Source organism: Canis lupus, chromosome 28, assembly GCF_048164855.1.
Source record: "Canis lupus baileyi chromosome 28, mCanLup2.hap1, whole genome shotgun sequence".
NCBI classification, from domain to species: Eukaryota; Metazoa; Chordata; class Mammalia; order Carnivora; family Canidae; genus Canis; species Canis lupus.
Genome location: NC_132865.1, coordinates 14,228,190 through 14,251,388, shown reverse-complemented (window position 1 = coordinate 14,251,388; position 23,199 = coordinate 14,228,190). Strand labels below are relative to the sequence as shown.

At 43.7% G+C, this 23,199-nt stretch overlaps 1 long non-coding RNA gene across 8 annotated transcripts in view; it reads right to left on the bottom strand.

The window, feature by feature from the left end:
• Positions 1-23,199, bottom strand: part of LOC140620213 (uncharacterized) — a 179,580-nt gene that overhangs the window by 20,053 nt on the left and 136,328 nt on the right. Inside the window, exons 9-14 of one of the 8 annotated variants that reach the window (XR_012019973.1) lie at positions 21,622-21,746; positions 16,497-16,704; positions 11,341-11,612; positions 6,227-6,276; positions 5,536-5,717; positions 4,320-4,598 (exon numbers count right to left, since the gene is read on the bottom strand). The exons of 1 other annotated variant lie outside the window; for it this stretch is intronic. This is a non-coding gene — a long non-coding RNA (uncharacterized lncRNA). Of the gene's footprint in view, positions 1-4,319; positions 4,599-5,535; positions 5,718-6,226; positions 6,277-11,340; positions 11,613-16,496; positions 16,705-21,621; positions 21,747-23,199 lie in introns of those variants that run through there. 6 more of the 8 variants (XR_012019971.1, XR_012019972.1, XR_012019978.1 and 3 more) reach the window with 6 other exon arrangements.

Sequence of the window (23,199 nt, the reverse complement as noted above, 5' to 3'; positions counted from 1 at the left end):
AGGGAACAGTGAGCTTCTTTAGACACTTTTTTTTTTTTTTTAATTTTTATTTATTTATGATAGTCACAGAGAGAGAGAGAGAGAGGCAGAGACACAGGCAGAGGGAGAAGCAGGCTCCATGCACCGGGAGCCTGATGTGGGATTCGATCCTGGGTCTCCAGGATCGCGCCCTGGGCCAAAGGCAGGCGCCAAACCGCTGCGCCACCCAGGGATCCCTTTTAGACACTTTTTGACCTCTGTCTCTTGGGAGTTTTTTTTCTCCTAACCATCCCTACAGAAGCAACTGATATTTCAAATATTTCTACCATAGGTTAAATTCGCCTGTTTTAGACTTTGTGCAAGTAAAATCCTATGGTATGTGCCCTTTTGTGTTATGCTTCTTTCATTCAGCATTTTTCAGATGCATCCAAGGTGTTCACACGGTCATGGTTCATTCCTTTTTTATTGCTGCATAATGTTTTGCTTTATGGAGATTCCAGTTTGTTTCTACATTGTCCCATTTCTGGACACCTGGGTTGTTCCTAATTTTTGGCTATTAGGAATAATGCTGTATGAACAGTCATGTATATGGTTTTTTGGTGGACATATGTTTTCATTTCTTTTCAGTAGTTACCTAGGAGTAGGATTGCTGGCTCATATGCATATATTTAACTTTATAAAGCACTGCTGTAATATTTTCCACAGTGACTGTATCCTTTTACATTCTACGAGCAATGTTTGAGTTCCAGTAGCTGCACATTCTTGCCAACATTAGCTATTGCCAATCTTTAAATTTTAGCTGTTCCTGTGGGTTTGTATTTCATTGATTTTTTTTTCCCACTAAAAACTTAGGAGTTAAAACTAATTTTAAAAATAGCAGGGTGGGGCACCTGGGTGGCTCAGTGGTTGAGCATCTGCCTTTGGCTCAGGTCATGATCCTGGGGTCCTGGGATTGAGTCCTGCATTGGGCTCTCCTCCCTCTGCCTATGTCTCTGCCTCTCTCTGTGTCTCTCATGAATAAATGAATAGAATCTTTTTTTTTTTAATAAAAAATACTGGTGAAATTTATTGTATGTGAATTATACCTCAGCAAACCTATTAAAGAAAAAACTTCAGATGAAAAAAAAAGAAAAAAAGAAAAGCAGGTTTATAAATAACATATATATTTGAAATATATTTATATATATATTGAGGAAAGGTGTTCAAGAAAATCTAATGAATATCATTCGAATAATATATTTACCTCATTGTATGCAAAGACCCAAATTTAAAGAATGATGCCACTGTATAGCTTTATAGCAGTTCTAAAGTTTTATGGTTCTAATATCCCTTCAAAATATCTCCTCATGATTTTACTTTGCTTTTCTCTGCTGATGAGATGTTGAACATCTTTTCATGTTTGTATTCATGTAACTTCTGTGAAGTTATTGTTCAAATCTTTGACCAATTTTTAAAAATTACGTTCTTTGTCTTATTATTGAGTTGTGTCTTTCATAAATTGGGTCAGATATATGTTTTGCAAAAATATATCCAGTCTTGTGGCTTTTCCTTAAGAGCAATAATTTTTAGGCTTGATGAAGTTCATTTATCATTTTTTTCTTTTAGAATTGGTGCTTTTGTGTCCTGTTTAAGTAGTCTTTGCCTAATCTAATGTCACAACCATTTTCTTCTAAAAGTAGAATTAGTTTTAGCTTTTACATTAAGGCCTATGATCCATTTTGAGTTAATATTTGTAAGGTATAAAGCGAGGGTCAAGGTTAATTTTTTTCCATACAGAATATCGAGTAGTTCCAGTACCTATTATTGAAAAGACTCTTTTCTCTATTGAATTATCTAACTTGGCACCTTTGTTGAAAATTAATTGACCATATAAGTGAGGGTCTATTTTTGGAGAGTGTATTCTGTTCCAAATAAAAGTCATTTTCTTTTTCCTATCCTTGCCAGTATTTTGAAATTACACTATTTAAAGAGCTACTTGTTCATATTTATTCTTGCGTTTCTGATAAATATTTCCTGACTCTGGTTACTGTCTGTAGCAATGGTCAGGCATTTGGTCTTTTCTCCTATCACTTCCCATCTTTCCCGTGCCCTCGATCAACACTTCAGACATGTCCATCAGCTTCTGTGGCTTCGAACTAATTAAAAAGTTGACTTACCGCAGGTTCTTACTCTTGTATTTTTCTAATCCTTAATAGATAATGAAACTACAACAGGTCTGATGCCAGCGACAATAGCTAACACTCTATCATATATGTCATCACTGGTCTAAGCACATTGAAAGTTGTTTAATTGTCCTAATAACCTTATGAAGTAGGAATTATTATCCTTTACAGAAGAGGAATCTGAAGCCCCGAGGGGCTATGTAATTTGTCTAACATCATACACACAGTAAGTAGCTGAGCTGGGATACACACCCTGTCTGTCTCTAGAGCCTGTAAACTGTACCAAAATGCTAACTTACGAAATCACCTGTCAAATGACTTTAGCTGTAGATTGCATACCATCTGTACTATTTTTAGTTAATATTTTTCTGTTAAGTGGAGCTGTAAGGGATCTTAACATTTTTCAGATGAGGAAACTAAAATCCAAAGAAGTCAGCTGGAAGGAGAGCCAGGCCCTAGCTGAGAGGCCGGAGGGCTTTTTCTTTGCCCATGCTGCCTTCCTGGACTTGGGGACCGCCTCGGTTTGGATTCCACTGCCCCAGGGTATCTCCCAGGGATGAGGTCTCCAGGATGTGTCACTCTGTGCTTCAGAGAACTGCATCCCATCCTTTAGCCTCCCTGCACCACTCACCAGATCATACAGACCTCTCCTAACAAGGCCTACTCTCAACTACCTGCCATGGCAGGAAAGAGTTACCCAATAAACTCATCCAGTGGTCTCCAGGCATATTCAAACAGACTTTTTCTGAGCTCTACTATGGAGAGCATTGTGTTAAACTCTGAGACTATAAGATATAATTGCATGCCCTCCAAAGGCTTATAAATACCATCAGCAAATAATATTCATTAAGTCTCTAAAGTGTTTCCATACAGAATGAATTTTATACACATAACTGATCCCAGTGCCTCCTTTGCCCCATCCTTCCACTAACTTTTGTTGTTTCTTCATATAGTTAAAAAATGTATTGGTGGTTTCTTGGTCCAACATTATTATATTATGGTACAGAGAAATGAACATTTATTTGGAGGCAATGAACTTGATTTCTAGGGTCCTCTCTGTCAATTATTAGCCGGGTGACCTTCAGCAAATTATAGCCTCTTTCCTTATCGGTAGAGGGGATGATAATAGTACCCACTTTCACTGGGTTGTGGCAGTCAAATGAAATAACAAAACGCTTTGAAAATACTGATCCTTTTGAGAGCTATAAGAAGAAAGAACTTGGACTTAGGAGTCAGAAGAGATAGATTCTGAGCTTCCCTGAACACATCAGAGGCAGAATCTGTGAAAACAAAGTCATGCTGAGGAGGTGAGGGGTTGGGCTGGCTAGCCCAGGAGGTAAGGGCCTGACCCCGGCCCAGTCCTGCACCTCATTTTCATTCTTTCTTCAGAAAATCACAAGTTATTGCAAGTCATGGCCCTTCCTGAACAATCAAACCAAAACTGTCCATGATCAGATTTCAAAGATTTAAATAGAAAGAGGACTAGATTGACAGGAAGAGAGCATTCTTAAAGACTGATCCAATAAGTGAGTTCTCCCTCATTCATCCCTTAACCAACTTTCACTGACTGTCTACAGTGTTCGCTGCTAGGCACTATTTTAGATGCTGGAAATATAAAAACCAAGAGGGTTAATGGTGCTCCTAAAACTTCTTGAGGGGGTGAAGTATAGGTGTGGGAAGGGCTCAAGGGAGGTAACCTGGTTAGCAAAGTCTGAGTGAAGGAATGGAGGAAAATGGTCTCAGGGAGGCTGATGGAGATGGGGAGCCGGGCTAAAGTGCACCCAAACCTCCTCATCATTCTAGAGTTTACTATCTAGTGGGAAAAACAGAAATAGAAGCCAAGAATGACAATGCAATGTGATAACTATGTGAAGGAAATATGAATATAGTGACATAAAATCTCCCTCTCCCCCCCCCATTCTCTCTCTCTCTCTCTCTCTCTCTCTCTCACACACACACACACACACACACACAGCATCAATTCAAATTGAGAGAGATACCAAGCAGGGAAGAGCCTTGTAGCCTCTGGGAAGACAGATTTATGATTTGTTAGACCACGAGTCTATGCATTTAGTGCTCCTCTGCTCCCTTTCAACAACACCTTACTTTGCATGACACTTTACATTTAAAAATACTTTCACATTCTGTGTTTCACTTGGTTTATAGAAAATAGGAATGGAAAATGGGATACTTCCCATTTTACAGATGAGGAAATAGGCACAGAGAGATTACCAAAGTCACAAGTCTTGTCACTAATAGGGTGGGCATTACAATGTAGTTTTCTGATTCTTGGTTGAAAGCACTTTTCTAGTACAAGTAAGTGACTTCATTATCAATCTGATAAGAGCATCTGACTGTCATGAACCTTCATTGATCTAATTTCCTCCTTTCTGTCCCGTTGTATATTTTTTTGTTGTTGTTCCAGAACATAGTAAGTGTCTGTGGAGTCCTGTGCCACTGTGATTTAAACAAGCAAAAACATGAATTATATTCTGGGACTCAAAGGCCTCATATTTTCAAAGCTGCTATAATTATAGTCCAGCCATGTTATACCCTCAGGAAAGAATCTTGCAGTTTCTGCAACTGTCAAATGAAGGGCTTAGGCTACAGTCGCTCATTGCTAACATTCTCTGATTCATTTTTATAACCATCAATGTAATTTTAAAGTATTCATTAAGAGAGAACACACACACACACACACACACACACGCACACAGACTTTTTTAAAGTATGGATAATTATAAACCAAAATATTAATAACCTCTATCGTTGGGTAATTGAATCTTATTTGATTTTTTCTTCTTTTTGTGTAAGTCTATACCTTTATTTTTTTTTTACAGTAAGCATGGATAGCTTATGTAATTTAGGTAATAAATATATAATTCCACTAAGAACTGAAACTATGCCAAAAATGTTATCAGCACTTGGCAAAATATAGCATACTTACAGCACAATGGAGTCTTTACAAGTCCGTGTTTGAAATTTCAAATTCATTGATGAGACTAAATAGTACCAATTTTTGACAAATGTATATTAATTCAGTATGCTTTGATACATAGCCAAAGAGCATTCTCTACAAGAGAGTGTTGGCTGATTATCACAGAAGATACATTGATTTCTAAATTGTTCCATCTTTATGACTTATGACCATACCAAGATTTAAAAGACCCTGATTTTGCCTCCAAGTGCTTATAATTTAGTGGAATTTAATTTTATGGGGTTGGTAGTAGTTAGGTTTTGAAGAAATTATGCCAAGTCACAATGACCCCTGAAAATACTTAAATCAGTGTCTAAAAATAGTCTGTGCTTGCATTTATGATCAACTAACTCAGCATTGGCTTTTGGGGGGGGGCAGTTAATTCTGTAATTTCTTGGAGACACAACGCCTCCTCACCTTCCTGGCTCTGGGATCCTTAAAGTTACTCATTATCACTCCAATCAGCCGGGGTGGTGATTTGCTTGCTTCATTGCCTAAGAACATCGCTGCTCATTATCTTGTTATTTTCCTTTCATTCTTTCTCTTCTTCTTGGATCCTTATAAGCCACAGAGGTTCACACTGAAAACATGTGATGCCACTGTAGGAGGGTAGTAATATTTCATAAGTAACTGTTGAATGAGACCCTGTGAGTTGTGTTAAAACAGACCAGTAGCTGAGTTGGGTGGGGGAAAAATGGAAAACATTAGGAAGTAATGATATGTCAGACTGGGCTTGTAGCCTCCGAAATGTACTGTGTGCATCAGGCCCTGCTGGGGACACCAGTGAGGCTACACGGTCCACAAGGACAACTGTGCCCACTGCCCTTACAGAATTCTCAGTGTAACAGAGGAGATGGACATTGATGGGACAATCGCACAAATAAAGGGAAGGTGGCAAGCAAAGAAAGGATGCCCAGACAGTGTGGGGATAGAAGGCTGAGCGCCACTGCAGACCCCAGCAAGTGGGCAAAGTCAGGAAAGTGCTCAGTCAATTTAGGAATAAATAATCTAATGGGTGGCTGGCCAGGGTGGGGGTGGTGGGGAGCGGAGTGTCTGTTCAAGAGGTGGAAAGAGAAACTGCATTTTATTGCATTTTCTGAGAACTCACCATGTGCCCGACTGCCTGTGGGGTGGTCTTTCCTTAGGTCCCCTGCAATCCTTAAAACACACATTTGATAGGTTGGCATCAGGAGCCACAGTTTTTTTTTTTTTTTTAAATAATTTTTTTTATTTATTTATGATAGTCACAGAGAGAGAGAGAGAGAGAGAGAGGCAGAGACACAGGCAGAGGGAGAAGCAGGCTCCATGCACCGGGAGCCCGACGTGGGATTCGATCTCGGGTCTCCAGGATCGCGCCCTGGGCCAAAGGCAGGCGCTAAACCGCTGCGCCACTCAGGGATCCCAGGAGCCACAGTTTTTAAGTGAATAACGCAGGCTCAGAGAGGTTAAGTCACCCAGCACAGGAGAAAAGGCCAGGAAAGGGATCCTCAGCCGCAGGCTTCAGAGTTTGGGGCTTATTTGGTTGGCATGGAAGGAGGTGCCGGAGGCTTCTGGGCGGGCACAGGGCTGGAAGGAAGGTATACTGAGGAGGGTTTGTCTCCAGTGGGGACAGAAGGACTGGGGTCAGGGAGCCAGCTGCCGGCTGCTTGGACACTGGTGAGAGGGAGTCTCCCGGGAGGCCCTCTGGGAGGCTGCTCACAAGCTACTGGGTTTGGGGGGTTGGCGGGGGAGGGAAGGAGAGGAAGATAAAATCATTTAATTTCCAAAAACTTCCAATGCACAGCACAGCATAACAGAGGAACATGCCTCTACCGTGACGGTTGATTTATGCTGCTTAAATTTTGTAGCCTATAAAAAACGTTTACTGTGCCACCAGTGGAACCCGGGATTCGAGTCAAATACGGGAAAGAGCATAGACCAGCTCACGCGGGAGACTGGCGACAGTCATTTCTTGCTTTAAGACCTGATTGACCCAATTGATCATTTAAGGAATGAGTAGCCCCTGCAGCTTATAAGAGGGGCAGCCTTTCTTTTTTTTTTTTTTTTTTAATGATAGACACAGATCGAGAGAGAGAGAGAGAGAGAGAGAGAGAGAGAGAGAAGCAGAGACACAGGCAGAGGGAGAAGCAGGCTCCATGCACCGGGAGCCTGACGTGGGACCCGATCCCGGGTCTCCAGGATCGCGCCCTGGGCCAAAGGCAGGCGCCAAACCGCTGCGCCACCCAGGGATCCCCAGCCTTTCTTTTCAAGTCGAGTCTGTATTTCAAATGGGGCTTTGAGCGGGCTCCCTTGGCGACGCCCCTGGGGAGCGGAGGTGCCCTGAGATCTGGAGGGGTTGCAGGCCGGCATCCCCGGGGCAGGAGCTAGGCCTGGGGGGGGGGGGGGGGGGCGTCCCGGCTGGGTGAGCGGCCTCTGCACCCACAAGGGGGCCCTCGGAGCCCCGCAGCCGCGGAGCCAGCGGCCAGCCCCGGGTCCCGCTGCGGGGGAGGCGCTGCAGAGCCGCCCGCCCGGCCACGCGGAATCCGGGGCGCTCCCCGGCCGCGTGGACGCGGGCGCAGCGTCAGGGCCGGTGCGTGCTGATCGTGTGGACCACCCACGGGGAAACCGGTTCGTGTCGGCGGCTCCCGGCCGCAGAGCCCCGCAGCGAGGCTCCCTGAACCCCCGGGACCTTCCCTTGCGCCTCGCCCCGCGGCGCCCAGGTCGGAGGGCCGGGGCCCGGGCGTCCCCCACCCGCCGCCCCCAAACCCATCCCGTGGGGAGGGCGGACCTTCTGGGCCAGGGCCAGCCTGCATTTGACGTATTTTATTTTTTTAAAGATGTTATCCGTGGGATACACACAGAGAGACGCAGAGACATGGGCGGAGGGAGAAGCAGGCCCCGCGCAAGGAGCCGGGTGCGGGGCTCGAACCCAGGGCCCAGGATCACACCCTGAGCAGAAGGCAGACGCTCAACCTCTGAGCCACCCAGGTGCACCCCCCACCCCCGCCTGCATTTTTTTAGAAAAAGATTTTATTTATTCATGAGAGACAGAGAGACAGACAGAGAGGCAGAGACACAGGCGGAGAAGCAGGCTCCGTGCAGGGAGCCCGACGCGGGACTCGATCCGGGGTCTCCAGGGTCACGCCCTGGGCTGAAGGCGGCGCTCAACTGCCGAGCCACCGGGGCTGACCCTCCTCCCCCCCCCCCCCCCCCCCCCCAGCCTGCGTTTCAAACCCGCCGCCCGGGGAGCAGCGCCGAGGCCCCAGGCCCGGGGGCTAAGCGCTCCGCAGATCTGTTCGGCGGATCAGCTCGGACGGGGACAAGTGCATTTCTTCAGGAGAACCATGAATACTGATGAGGCGCTGTGAGGGTGAATCAGAATTTCAAAGGACACAGATACCAGGCCAAAAGTTACATTTCTAAAAAAGTCCCCAAGTAGGACAAAGAAAGGCTTCTAGTCTTCGGAGCATTTGACTGACCGGCATTTAAAACAAAACCAAACACTACGCGGGGAGCACGTGCCCAGGCCTCGGGCAAGGCGGCCTCAACACTTGTTTGCCTCTCGGGATAAACCTATTGAAAGAATGTGTGAATGATTTTAAGAGTCTCCCTGACTCTTGGACAAAGGAGTGCTTTCTGAGAATTTGAAAAACTTTTGTTGGAGGCAAAAGGGGGCAGGGATTTTTTTTTCCCCTTCTGTTTTTAGAGAGACCCCATTTAATAATGGATCTCAGGCCACTGTGAAGCCTGGGATACTAGTCCAGTGTGACGACCCCATTGCTGCGTTGCAAGTCCTGAGGCTTGACGTGTCAGCCGAGTCACCTTGGACAAGCTACTTCAGCAGCTGAGGCCTCAGTTTCTCCTGCCCAAAATGGATCAGAATACCCACCTCCCAGGGTGGTTGTCAGGCTTTATGGGGCGGACACATTACAAAGTAGTTAGGAGCCTCTACAGAGTAAGCTTGATAATCTGTTTACCAAAAAATGAACCGAAAATGTCCAGCTTTGCACACACACCCCCAAAGTTGTCACCATTAGTATTAACTTGTCCCTACCAGGCCCCTGCGACCTGACCCATCCCATCTGGGGCCTCACCCCTCCCATGCCTGTCCCCCCTGGGCCCCAGAGCCCTGGTCTTCCTTCTCCATTGTGCGGGGTTCATTGCCATCTTCAGGCCTCTGCGCAGCCTCGCTTTTCAGCCTGCTTCTGTACAGGGGACTTGCGTGTCCTTTGGTCTCAGACCCGCATCCTGTCCCTACTTTCTGAGAAAGACTCCCCCCCCCCCCATTACTTCCAGGTGCTCTCCAGCTACTGCCCTCTTACATCTTCTTAGCACTTAGCACTATCTGAGCTCATTTTGTCCTCGCTTGTTTCCATTTCTACCTCCTGACTCCTGTGCCATGAGAATGTCAGCCCCATCCTGTTACCACCATTTCCCCAGCTCCTAGAACAGGGCCTGCACACAGGCGGGGCTCCAAGAACATCTGTTGAAGGGGAGACTTGAGGGAGTGAGTGATGAGTGAGCAAACAGCAAGTGAATCCATAGAATAAGAAATGTCCCAGGAAGAAACACTGGAAGCTGAAGCCCCAGTGCAATTCAGCGTTTGCCGGGAGAGTGCACCTCGGAAGCCCTTCCTAGGCTGCCTTCACCCTTATGCCAACCCACCCCAGATCTCACACTGGGGACTTTCGTGTTGGCACTCGTCTGTCTCCCTGGGGAGCCTCCCACTCCTTGAAACAAAAAGCCCCTTATAGTGCGTAACACCATAGCAGACAGACATATAATAGATGCTCAATAAAAATATAGGTGAATGAACAAATTTAAACAAAACCTATATATGCTATGACATTTCAAGTTAATACTAACAAAGTTACTGGTGCTTGTCTTTGGAAAATATTCGTTTTGGGGATGCCCAGGGGCTCAGCAGTTGAGCGCCTGCCTTCGACCCAGGGCATGATCCTGGAGTCCCCAGGATCAAGTCCTGCGTTGGGCTCTCTGCATGGAGCCTGCTCTCTCTGCCTGTATCTCTGCCTCTCTCTGTGTGTGTCTCTCTCATAAATAAATAAATAAAAATCTTTTTTTTTAAAAAGGAAAATATTAGGTTTTTAGTAATTGAAACGTTTGTTGCAACTTTATGTTTTAGAGTATCTTTAAAGTAGGGTATGGAAATGGAATGTAAGGTATGCTTTGGTACTCGCAGGCCCAGAGTGGAAAGCATTTAAGGGGCAGAGAGGAACTGGGGGCGGGACACCCGGGAGCAAAGTCCAAGGCTGGAGAAAGTTGGCTTGCTTTGCCGCTTACTGCTGGAGGACTGGGTAGAGGGAGGCCGGTGAGGACACCTGGGATTTCCCAGAAAAAGGCAGCAGAGTTGCCCGTCAGGCCCTGCCCCACCTGGGTCTTCAGTGTCTGGCCCAGTGACAGGCCCAATGGGCACACATCCTGGGTGCTGAGGGGGAGGCTGGGAGGGGTGGGCCCCGCGGGCTGGATATCTGTGGGGGGAGTCAGCAAGTAGTCTCTGAAGTAACTTTACATAGATAAATGAGGGTGGGGGAGAGAGTGGAGAGGGAGAGAGAGAGCAAGAGAAACAACCCCCCCCCAGGGAGAACAGAGGGAGGTGCTGCAAAAGACACTCAGGTGACCCCTAAGAATTCAAGTCTTTCATTAGGCCCCACCTGAAGGCCAATTGTTCTGCAATCTACTGAGTGGTTTTGGCTCTAGGCTTATCTAAATCCAGTTGGGGTGTGGGGGGTGGTGTGGGGAAGAGTTTCTTCCTTTAACGAGGAAGAACAAAATAGCTCAAGAAACAAAAGCTTTTTTTTTCTTTTCTTTTCTTTTTTTTTTTTTTTTTTTTGTGACCGGAATTTAAATGCTTCCAAAATGAACTGGCTACATGAGAGAAATTTGATTTTGCTTGAAAAATATGTCTTTTCCTGACCCCTCCCCACACATGTCCATAGTATGTACACATACAGGTCTCCTTTTAAACCTGGTGTGTGAGCATAAAATAGAAATTTACTCTCCTGTTCTCACTTCTGCTGGGAGTAGAAGATTCTAATGACAAACATGCTTGGAAACATTTCTCCAAACAAGCACACGACGTGCCAGAGGGTTACATTTGGAGAGTTTGGTAGGATTAGAGAGGGGCAGGTTATAGCTAAATGAAGGCGAAAATGAGGCCAACAGCGGAACCTGAGGAAGACACGGTGTTCCGCATGGAAGACTGTCTTAGGCCAAGTCACTTACCCTCTCATCTCCTTGTTCCTCCTTTGGGAAGTGGAGCTAGAACTGGTTCCTGCCTTATCCGCTCGTGACGATTACATGAGCTCATGTGAGGAAAGCATGAGGGCGGGAGTCCTGGGCCCACAGTTAGCTCACGGGAGCACTTGCGCATCTAATAGCACTTGAGTGCCCTATTGCTGGAAAGTCCTCCAATTCATTTCCATCCCACAGATAATCACTTTAGGCTTTGGGATATAAGGAGGAAAGAGCACGTCCCAGCTCTCAGGAGATCTGGTCTAGAGTGAGGACAGACAGGTAGACAGATAATTATAATCTTGTGTGTTGTGCAGTGAACCAAGTGTGCCCTGCGTGCTGTGGAAATGGCTGGGCAGCACCAGCTGTGTTTCCCTGGGGTCCCGTGTTAGCCTGGCCATGAAAGGGAGCCAACTTTTATGTCTATGGTCTACCAGTCTATGGCATTTATTTGTTCCAGCACCTAGCACAGTACCTACCATATAGAAGGACTTGAAAAAAGCCTTGCTGGGGACACGTGGGCGGCTCAGTGGTTGAGCGACTGCCTTTGGCTCAGGTCATGATCTCAGGGCCCTGGGATCGAGTCCTGCATCAGGCTCCCTGCTCAGCAGAGAGCCTGCTTCTCCCTCTGCCTATGTCTCTGCCTATTTCTGTATCTCTCATGAATAAGTAAATATTTTTTAAAAAGATAGAAAATAGACTTGCTAAATGAATCCAACTCGTTTAGACCTTGTCTTTGTCAATTTCAATGAAAAAAAAAAAAAAAAAGAAAACCCTCAAGAAACCTGAGTGGTGATACTGGTATAAGATTGTAAAACTGAGTAGAGGGGGAAAATATCGAAGGTGGGTTGCAAGAGCAGGCCAAGCCCGTGGTCTATCTGCCACGTGATTTTGGTGGTACGATCTTGTTCTGGCCACTGGGCTAGGCAGTGGGCTGCCAGCCTGGAGGAGAAGTAGAGGAAGGCAGGAAGGGGGAGCCACCCCACCGAGTGTACTCAGGCCGACCGCTGGGCGCTAGACACAGGGCGCGGAACTGGAAGGCCGCAGAGCCAGCTGAGGACAGAGAGGACTCAGAGGGCTCCTCAAAGGCCATGTGGAGGAACCATACTTTGAACACGTGTCCTTCAGGTGGGGGAGGAAGATGCAGCAGCTGTCAGAGCAGAATCAGCTCAAAGTTTTATTAGGCATTATTTAATTTTTTCTCCTCCCACACCTCATTAGGCCTGCTTTTCTCTCTTCTCCCCACATTAAGGTGGAGGTTCAGGGCATACACCCTGGAGTCAGGGGCCTAGCCCAGTTCCTATTGACTCTGTGTCCTTGGACAAGTTCTTTAACTTTCCCTTGACTCCGTTTCCCCAACTTTGACATGGACAATTATCGTGAGGATTGAGTTAACTCGGGGAAAGGGCTGAGAGCAGAGCCTGGTAGGTGGTGAGTGCTGGTTACACTCCAGGTGTCAACATGTCACCTGCATGGTGTGTCATTGTCTTGGAAGTGAGCCACTCTAACAATGGGAGTGTCCTGACTGCAGCTGCACTCCTGGGCCAGGGAAGGCGTGGTATGTTTAAAGTAGGGGCCTTGTGTGGTCACGTTTGCATTTTAGAGAGACAGATTTAAAGAAAGGGAATAGACCTTGAGGAGGCCAGGAGCCAGTGGGGACGTTGTAGTAGAGTCTCCGTGAGAGACAGGAGGCTCTGAATCCAGGAGGTGAAAATGAGCAGAAAGAACTGGGGGCAAAATTGGCAAAGCATAGTAAGTGTTTAGAAGTGGGTAGTGCAGGTGGGTTCCCCAGTTTCTAGCCTATTGACTGGGGGGACAGTGGTACCAGAGGTGAGGTAAAGAAGGTCAAGGGAGAGGCTGGCTGGGGAGAGCGATGATGAAGACTTCCATATTTCCTGGAGGGACACCCTGCTCTCACCAATTCCTTGCTCAAAACCTGTCAATGAACCACCATGGCCATTAGATAAATGTCAATTCTAGTAGTACTTACCTCCCAGGATTATTGTAAAGATTCGCTAATGCAACTCAAATTCTCAAAATATATTAAGTGCACATGGCATTGTGTGTTTGCTATTTATGAGTCTATAACTATTATGAGTCAGATCCCTGTGTTGTCTGTCCTCTGTTCACATCCCAGACTCACCCTATTCCCATTCCTCTGGCTGCATTACAGTTCCCCAGTTCACAGAAAACACTGGCCTTCTCTCATCTCCAGAGATGAGAACTCTCCATCTTCCCTTTTTTCTATTTAACTTGTTCTCCTCCATGTTCAGCTAAGATGTTGCTCCCTCTAGGATGTCCAGGCTGGGTGAGGGCTTCTATATTCTCATAGGCTTTTTTTTAAAAGATTATTTATTTATTTATTTATTTATTTATTTATTTATTTATTTGAGAGAGGCAGAGAAGTAGGCACCCTGTGGGGAGCCCCATGTGGAACTCCATCTGGGAACTCCAGGATCATGCTCTGGGGCGAAGGCAAGCGCTAAACTGCTGAGCCACCCACGGACCCCCTCTCCACTCTCTTTCATTGTTTGTTTTGCTTTTAAGATTATATTTATTCGAGATAGAGAGAGTAAGAGATGGAGAGAGCACAAGTGGGGGAGGGGCAGAGGCAGAGGGAGAAGCAGGCTCCCCACCAGGCGAGGGAGCCCAACGTGGGGCTCCACCCCAGGACCCTGGCATCATGCCTGGAGCTGAAGGCAGATGCTTAACCGACTGAGCTATCCAGGAGCCCCTCATTGGTTTTTTTTTTTTTTTTTTTTTACCTTAGCCCTTGGACATCTATTTTCTTCCCATAATCTCACCTATCTCTTGCTATCTCCATGTCCAGCTTCAACTTTGCTCCTGAACTCCTGACCTGTATTTTCAACTGCTCATAAATCCTCCAACTAGACCTTTCACAGCTAGCCAACTGGAACAGGTTATTATTTCAACCCTCATTCCCATGCCTCAAACTGAGCTCTCCTCCCCTATTTTCTAGCTTGTTTAATAGGCTCCCCATGTACACAATCACTCAAGCTAGGTCTTATGAGTTTCAATTCCTCCTCCCTCTCCCCCCTACATCCTTCCTCTTATGTATCTTGCCATTTCTGATTCTGGACAGCTTGAATTTGACTTCTCATTTCATCTTCACTGTCACAATCCTAGCTTTGGCTTTCATTATCAGTTGCCTAGACTATTATAATAGCTTCTTAACTGGCCTGTCTCCAGCTAACTTCCAGAGCACAAGTCTGATCATGCCACTTTTTTACTCCAAGACCTTCTAAGGCTGCACAACCAATAAAGTGAAGTCTGAGCCCCCAACCATGGCATTCAATGTCTTCACAGTTTGGTCCCAGTGTATTTTTCCAGCTTCATCTCTCACCAGCCCATGCTCCCTCAATGTATATCTCCACATTAGAATTAGTTGTTTATCTCTTGTGCTTCCAATTCCAGGGTGTCAGGACAAGCTCATGTTAATCTCTGTACCTGAAAACCCTAGCAGAGTGCCTAATACATGAGTGTCTTCCAAGTACTTGGCTGTCATCACTTCCAAAGGGAGCATCTCACCTAATCCTCCTAATCCAATGTCTGGCTCGGTGTCCTAAACACTGAATGCATTCAATAAGAATTTGTAGGAAGTGCTGATTTATTTGGAGTGCAAACCCCCTGAGAGCAGGAACTTTACTCACTTATTTTTAAAATTGAAATGTATTTGACATATAACATTGGATAAACTTATCTGACACATTTATATATTGTTATGTGATTGCCATTGTAGTGCTATTATACCAGCAGGAACTTTATTTTATTCATACTCAAATCTCCTAACAGTACCTGACATATAATAGGTACTGAATAAATATTTGTTGAATAGAGATAAGAATGAATGAATAAATGAATGAAACTATGTTCCTGACCACCCTTTTGCTATGGTATTTACCATCTCAGACATTTAAAAACAAAAAGACTTGTTTACTTGAGAGGGAGTCTGCACGCATATGCACAGGGTTGAGGGGCAGCGGGAGAGAATCTCCAGCAGATTCCCCCATGAGCGAGGAGCCCAAGGTGGGGCTTGATCCCATGACCTGAGCCAAAATCGAGAGTCAGATGTTTAACTGACTGAGCCACTCATAAGACTTTATTCATAATAGTGCAAAGGAAGTCAGTACTACAACATGTGTCACATCTGTGCTTTGTTTGCTATACTTCTAAATCCTGTATACCATCAAAGAAAATTACCTTTTCCCATCCCTACTGGAATAGACTCCTTTTGGGCTGATGGAGCAGTTCTGGATTTTGTAGGTATAATGAGAGGAAGGGAAGTTCAAGTTATCCTGATGTTAATTTGAATTAATTTGGTTAATGTTTCTTCTAATGTGAGCCAAGTTTTTGGGCAATGAAAGATAATTTGTCATCTCCCACATGCTAAAGTCAATATTAGGGATGCCTGAGTGGCTCAGTGGTTTAGTGTCTGCCTTTGGCTCAGGTCGTGATCCTGGGGTCCTGGGATCGAGTCCCGCGTCGGGCTCCCTACAGGGAGCCTGCTTCTCCCTCTGCCTGTGTCTCTGCCTCTTTCTCTGTGTCTCTCATGAATACATAAAATCTTTTTTTAAAAAAGTCAATATTAGAAATATATAAGAGAAACTGGATATCAAATGAACTTACATTAAGCATTTTGTTTTGGGGGAGGTTTCACTTATTTACAAAACAAGGCATACCAGTGCTGCTCAAAATGGATCTACATCAAATTCACGTACATTGTGGGAAGTGTAAATTTCAGGGCTCTGCCTCAAATTGACTGAATCTGAATCTCTGGGAGTGGGACCCAGGAATCTACATTTTCAGCATCACTGACCACTTATCTGGGAATTCCTTTCCATGGCTTCAAGGACACTACTCTTTTTTTTTTTTTTTCCTTCTTCTAGTACTTTGGTTATAGAACCTTTCTATTCTCTATCTTCTATCAGCCGCTTTTTCGTTACTCTCTTGGAGATCCACACCTACCCCATAATTTCAACTATCACTTTGACTATTGGTCTAACTACTCTCCTGAACTCAGATATTTCCAGTGTTCACTACTGGGTCCTCAGCAAAGGCTCTAGGTGATTCTCCTGTACTCTGAGGTTCAAAAGTAGCTTGATACATTTTTTCGTCCCTCTTCTCACCTTCTTTCCATCCAAATCCTGACCAATACAACAGGAAAACTGAGGGAGCCCTGGTAGCTTAGCGGTTTAGCACCTGCCTTCAGCCCGGGCGTGATCCTGGAGACCCGGGATGGAGTCCCACGTCGGGCTCCCTGCATGGAGCCTGTTTCTCCCTCTGCCTGTGTCTCTGCCTCTCTCTCTGTGTCTCTCATGAATAAATAAATAAAATCTTAAAAAAACAAAACAAAACAGGAAAACTGAGTGAGTATAGAGAAAGGGACACACAGATCAATATATATCATCCATCGCAGTCAACTTAATGGCAGGTATTACTTCAGTGGCTGCAAGATAATAGCTGTGAGGTCTGTATTAAAATACATTAACAGGGGTGCCTGGGTGGCACCGTTGGTTAAACAACCAACTCTTGATTTCGGCTCAGGTCGTGAACGGAGGATTGTGAATGGAGCCCCACCTCTGGCTCCACGCTCGGCAAGGAGTCTGCTTGTCCCTCTCTCTCTCCCTCTGCCCCTCCTCCTGCATTCTGTCTCTCAAAAATAAATCTTAAAAAATACGTTGATAAATATGAACACATTGCTTCTTCATTGATAGCCTCTGTGTTTTTTTAAATATTTTTTTAAATTTTTTAAATTTATTTATGATAGTCACACAGAAAGAGAGAGAGAGACAGGCAGAGGGAGAAGCAGGCTCCACGCACCGGGAGCGCCAAACCGCTGTGCCACCCAGGGATCCCTGTGTTTTTGACATATGTTTCTTATTATCTTATTTCCCAGAGCATATAGTTCCCAGCCTAGGCTCAGGTGGGGCCTGGGTAGTACCTTAAAGAGTGTCTCTTTCTCTTTCTTTCTTTTTCTTTCTTTCTTTCTTTCTTTCTTTCTTTCTTTCTTTCTTTCTTTCTTTCTTTCCTTTTTTCTTTCTTTTTCTTTCTTTTTCTTTCTTTCTCCTTCCTTCCTTCCTTCCTTCCTTCCTTTCCTTCTTTTCTTTCCTTCCTTCCTTCCTTCCTTCCTTCCTCTTTCTTTCTTTCTTTCTTTCTTTCTTTCTTTCTTTCTTTCTTTCTTTCTTTCTTTCTTTCTTCTTTTTCCTTCCTTCCTTCCTTCCTTCCTTCCTTCCTTCCTTCCTTCCTTCCTCCTTCCTTCCTTTCCTTCCTCCTTCCTTCCTTCCCTTCTTCCTTCCTTCCTTCCTTCCTTCCTTCCTTCCTTCCTTCCTTCCTTCTTTCTTTCTTTTAAAATTTTACTTATTTAAGAGAGAGTGAGCACAGAGGAAGAGTGAGAGAGAGAAGCAGGCTCACTGCTGGGCTGGGGGCCTGATGTGGGACTTGATCCCAGGACCCCAAGATCCTGACCTGAGCCAAAGGCAGACACTTATCCAACCATGCCACCCAGGCACCCTGAGGAGGGTTTCATTATAGTGAGGGCAATGGATAAAAAGGAACTAAAATGAAACTGAAACCAAAATCAGGCAGATTTTTTCCCCCTCAAATCATCAAGTTGAGTGATTGCCAGTCATGCTCCACTCTAGTTACCTAGTAAAATTACTTAGGGAGTTTTTTTTTTTTTTTTTTTTTTTTTACTTAGGGAGCTTTTAATCAGCCTCACCCTGGACTACATAAATGAGAAACTCTGGGGGACTTTGAAAACCACTAGGGCAGACCTACAGGAATACAGGTTTGGCCATTCAGATGGTGCGCCAAGAGCCTCATTTGTGGGGAGAGTGGAGCTGTTAAGGCTACCAACCCAAGTCAGACACATATCAAAATCCTTTTGTGTTTATTATACTTGAGCACTTACTATGTATAAAGCATAATGTAGACACTGACATACAAAGGGAAGTGGTAAAGCAAACGCTTTTTGAAGGATGTATCTTGAATGTAGATGGTACCAATTTATTCTCACTTAAGGCTAATACTAGTATTACTTAGCATCCCCATTTTACAGATGAGAAAACAAGCTCAGAGTAGGTAAATAAATTCCTCAAGAAAATTCAACTAGTAAGTAGTGGAATTAAGATTCAAACTCATACTCCACTGGCTCTAAACCTATATTCTTTCCACTGTATTTTGTCATCTATTATGTCAAAAGAGGAAGAAAACATTTTGCCTGCCCTTGTGGGGTTCTCAGTCTGTTCAGGGGGGAAAGGTATGGCTCTAAAAATAAAAGGCCATGCTAAGAGAAGTTTAAGCTCATTGCTTAAAGAATGAAGGCGAGGCTGGAAATCATTCCCTGCCGAAGGCAAACTCTTCTGGAATGCTTCCTGGGGAGGGGCATTCAAAGCAGGTCAAAGCCAGCAGATAGAGATGCTTGACAAAGGCCTATGCCCAGTAGGGAAGGCAAAAACAAGGTGTGGGGATACACAGACTTTTTTGGGACATGGTGTGTGGTCCACTCTGACTGAAGTGGAACATGCTGTAGTAGATCCATGAGAGTGAACCCTGGAACAGTGGTGTATCTGGAGCCCAGAACTTCTTGGATGCCAGGCACAGGAGGTTAACTTGTCCACCAGGCAAAAGAGCCTCATGGGCCATTTGAAGGCCAAGAGTGAGATGGTGTGTGAGCTTGTGAGAGAGTGTTCTAGTCTCAGATAACCAGTGGGAATCCTCGGTGGGAAGCCACCGGGGGGGACACATATCAGGTGGTGCAGAGACGAAATGCAAAGGAAGGATGGGCAGGGGGAAGGATGTGAGCAATTTCAGAAGGGAGGCACACAGGACTTGAGTTGATATTGTTGGTGGCCTGGAGAACAGGAAGGGTGGGATCACGTAGATTGTTTCAGATTTGGAAAGGACCCCAAATCGGGGGATGGGTATGTTTACCTAGGGCAGGAAGAACTGAGAATCTGGGGTGTGGGTGTGTGCAGCTCAAGGTGACGGAAGGCAGGTGATGACTCAGAAGTTGCTGAGAAAGGATCCGAGGCCCTGGCCTTTGGGTGGATTTAGCAGCCATTTGCCTGGGCATGATGGTCAGAGCAGCTGGCTCCTGTGGAAGTGTTCTACTTGAGTGGATTCCTATCAAATGTTAACTGCATGAACACCACGGATTTAAAAAAAAAATGGTATCAGAAAACACGGTGTAAAAGTTTTGGAGTCATATCCAGCTAAATAAAGAACAAAGATTACTAGCTGGTTAAATAACTAAAAAGCTATTTAAACATTACTAAAAAGTTACTTAAAAGTTAATTAAATCAATTTTGAAACCCTGACTTTGAGATTTTTTTTCCCTATAGACTGGAGGGATCATAATTAAACTTAATTGTAGTCATGCTAGATTTCCTCCCGATGTTTATTTTTCTTCTAGTTATATTTCAGACAATTAATAGAGTCTAATGACTCAGAGTTTTGTGTAATTATCACCAAATGATTATAATCTCTCTCTTATGGAATGTTCTTTTCACACAGCACACTGGAAGTGAAGGAAATTTATGATTATTCATGAAAGTTCCTCTATAGGCTGCAAAAAAATGATCAGATGTTAGAATAAATTTATTATTCATTTATATATTTATAGCTAGAAAAAAGGATACAAAGTTACAGTACACTTTGAAAAGTTTTAATAGTTCTCTCTCACACACAGCTCGTCTTTCAATTTTAGAGTGTTTGAGAAAAATTAAAAAGGGAGATACTTTTTTTTTTTAATTCCTCGAAATGCTTGGTTTCTAGGTCTCCTTTTCCCCCTAAGTGTGAAGTATTTTAGTGAAAGTTTCATCTCAACTTTGTCAATAATTAATCCTCTGTTTCTTTGAAAAGTCTGACAATGTAAGAGTAACAATAACAGGCCATAAAACACTCCCCCTAATTGTGCAAGGGCTCATTCTTCCCTAACTGGGTTCAGGTTGACTGGAATGTGCTGGTCACATTCCAGCACCTTCCACCGGCCAGAAGAACTACACAGGACTCCAAGGAATGGAGTAGGATATTTATCTCTATTTCTTCACTTTGCAAGGAGGACTAGAAAGAAGGACTAGAAGAGGCAAGGAGGCACAGAAAAAAGGAACCAGAGAACAAAGGCAAATTAACCGGGGAGGAGCAAGCTGGTCTATGTGTAGAAAGATGGGGGACACAGGACAGAGAAAATCCAACCAAGGGTGAGGCCTGTTGAACTAAGTTAGGGAGAGGGATAGAAGAGCAGATCAGAGATCTGTCAAAAGGGCAAAGGCATCCCATGCAGAAAGAAGGAACACATTTCAGAAGGTAAACACTGTTCCTTCACTGGGATCCCATCCCTCCCTTCCTCTCTATCAAGAAAATATAGTTGGAAATTCGACTGGAAATTTTCTTCATTTATCTGGCTCATGATGACTGAATGGAAACCTAAAAACCAAATCTCGAAATTCTTACAGCGATCTACTTAGTAAATCTTTAAAAAATTACTATAGGATTCTATAAGGAGTTTAAAAAGGTTTTTTCTAGTAACTCTTTGCTTTGAACTTTTTGTCTTAATTTGCTCTTATATGGTGGAGTTGGTTTCTATAGAGGGAACTCACCGTGATATCTTGACCAAAAGTCTCCAAATCTTTTTTTCTTAATAATTTTATTGAAGCGGGGGGGGGGGGGGGCGGTGCCTGGGCAACTCAGTGGGTTAAGTGCCTGCCTTCGGCTCAGGTCATGATCCCAAGGTCCTGGAATCGAGCCCGCATCTTCCTGCTCAGCAGAGAGCCTGCTTCTCCCTCTCTCTCTGCTCCTCTCCCTGCTCACACTCCCTCACCCCCTCTCTCCTCCTCTCACAAATAAATAAAATATTTTAAAAATAATTTTATTGAGTTACGTAACATACCGTAATACTCATCAGTTTTAAATACACGATTATCTTTTATTAAAAAATTATCTTTTATTATTAACATACCTGGTTGTACAACTATCACCATGATCTGATTTTAGAACTTGACCATCACCCTGGTAAGATCTCATTTTCCATTTCTACCGCAAGCCCCGGGCAACCACTGATCTACTTTCTATAGATTTGGCCATTCTGGACATTTCATCTAAGTGGGATTCCATAATATAGGATCTTTTGTAACTGATTTCTCTCACTTTGCAGTGTTTTTGAAGTTCATCTATGTTGCAGCAAGTACAGGTCTTGCATTTTTGCACTGCTGAACAGTATTTCATTGTGTGACCATACCATATTTTGCTCACCTCTTCACAGGCTGATTAGACATTTGGATTGTTTCCACTTTTTGGTTATGATGAATAATGCTGCTGAGAACATTCCTGTGTGAGTCTTTGTGTGATCAATGCTTTCATTTCTCTTGGTTGGATGCCTAGGGATAGAAATGCTGGGTCATATGGTAAAATAATGTGCACCATTTTAAGAAACTGCCATGATTTTTCAAAGTGGCTGCACCATTTTACATTCTCACCGACAAGAAGGCAGAACAATATAGCTCCTCATCTTCATATTCTTGTCAACTTATGTTATTGTCTCTTTTATTTCGATACTTTTATTTATAAATTTTCAACTTTATTGAGACGTAATTGACATAAAATTGTAAGATATTTAAAGTGTACATTATGGTGATTTGATACATATGTAGACGTTTTGAAAGGATTCTTTCATCTACTTAACTAACACATCTATCATCTCACTTTTTTTCTAAGTTTTTATTTATTTATCTTCACACTCAACATGGGGCTCAAACTCACAACTCGGAGATCAGGAGTCACATGTTCTTTTGACTAACCCAGCCAGGCACCCACCTCATTTTTTTCTTTTATGAGAATATTTAAATTCTATTTTATTAGCAAATTTCGATTACACAATACAATCATACCAACTACAGAGTCTCAGATCTTATTCATCTTCTAGCTGAAAATTTGTATCTTTTTACCAATTCCATCCTATTTCTACCACCCTTCAGATGCTGGCAACTACTTTTCTACTTTGGTTCTATGAGTTTGACTTTTTTTTTTTTTTAATATTATACATGTAAGGGATGAGATGTACTATTTGTCCTCTGTCTGATTTATGTCACTTAGCATAATGCTCTTAAGAACCATCCATTTGTTGCAAATGGCAGGATTTCCTTCTTTCTCATGGCTGAAAAATAATCCTCTGTGTTTGTGTGTGTGTGTGTGTGTGTGATTTTATTTATCCAGCCACCTTTTGACAGATACTTAGGTCATTTCTATATCTTGGCCTCTGTAAATATTGCAATAAACATGGAGTACAGAGGTCTCTTCCAATCCATGAGCATGGAATATCTCCATTTATTTGTATCTTTTTCAATTCCTTTCATCAATGTCTTATGGCTTTCACTGTACAGGTCATTCACTTCCTTGGTTAAATTTTATTCCTTTTGATGCTGTTGCAAATGGGATTATTATCCTAATTTCTTCTTCCAATAGTTCATAACTAGTGTATAGAAATATAACTGATTTTTATGTCTTGATTTTGCATTCTATACCTGAATTAGTTGATTAGATCCCTAACAGAGCTTTGGTGGAGTTTTTAGAGTTTTCTCTATATAATATAGCGTGAATAGTTTACTTCTTCCTTTCAAATTTGAGTATCTTATATTTTTCTTGCCTAATTGCTGTGCTAGAATTTCCAGCATCATGTTGAATATAAGTGGCAAGAATAGGCATTCTCATCTTGTTACTGATTTTAGAGGAAAGGCTTTTAGCTTTTCACCATTCAGTCTGAGTTTCCCTGTGGGCTTGTCATACATGGCCTTTATTATGTTAAGGTATTTTCCCTCTTAGCCAGTTGAAGGG